This window comes from Anomalospiza imberbis, chromosome 1 (genome assembly GCF_031753505.1).
Source record: "Anomalospiza imberbis isolate Cuckoo-Finch-1a 21T00152 chromosome 1, ASM3175350v1, whole genome shotgun sequence".
NCBI classification, from domain to species: Eukaryota; Metazoa; Chordata; class Aves; order Passeriformes; family Viduidae; genus Anomalospiza; species Anomalospiza imberbis.
The window spans coordinates 117,454,128-117,454,906 of NC_089681.1; positions in this window are offsets into that span (position 1 = coordinate 117,454,128).

Genomic DNA, 779 nt, shown 5'->3' on the forward strand with positions numbered 1-779 from the left:
AAAAATGCAGAAAAGCATCTACATGAGATATAGAAAACACTAGTCTGCATTCATTCTCCAGCCTCTGGCTAGTTCTGAGGATCTGACCCTCACAGAACTCACACCAAACTAGATGCAGGAGTTGAGAAATGCATCAGTGCAATTTCTGCTTACTCGTTCTTCTATTTTGGGCACACACACATACAAAAACATTTCTTTGGACCTTAGAATACATAAACACAGCAGACTACTTCTGCCTGTAATAAACATGAAGAGTTTGCTCTCCAAAGGTAGCATGACAACACTGGCAGCAAAGCCACTCCTTTCTGTCTCCTTCCCCCCCACTCCAATCCTGGGTGAACAGTAGCTGGAATACAGTTCTTCATCATCCACCTCTCTGTTTCCAGCTTTTCAACTTTCCCCCTTCTCTCTTACCCCCTTTTTTCCAAGACTAGGTTTGCTCTGATTGCTTCTTCTCGAGAGAAGGATTTCAGATGTCCCTTGACTGAAGAGGCCTCCCATAAGAAAAGCACCTCTGAGGAGAAAGTTTAAAGATCTCCCCTCACTCTACCCCAGATCTTTTCTTGGTAAGCATGGAGTCAGCAATATAAAAAGGCAGTCTAAATCCAGTACCTTGTAGTTTTAGTACAGAAAATATAAAAAGCATGTATCGACACACTAGGTGGAAGAAAAAAAAAGAAAAAAAAAAGCTTTCATGGAAATAGATTTGATGCTACAGTCCCTTTGTCCTTGGTCTCCAGAGTCTGAAGGAGTGAAGGACCAGTGAGCACCTCAGCAGC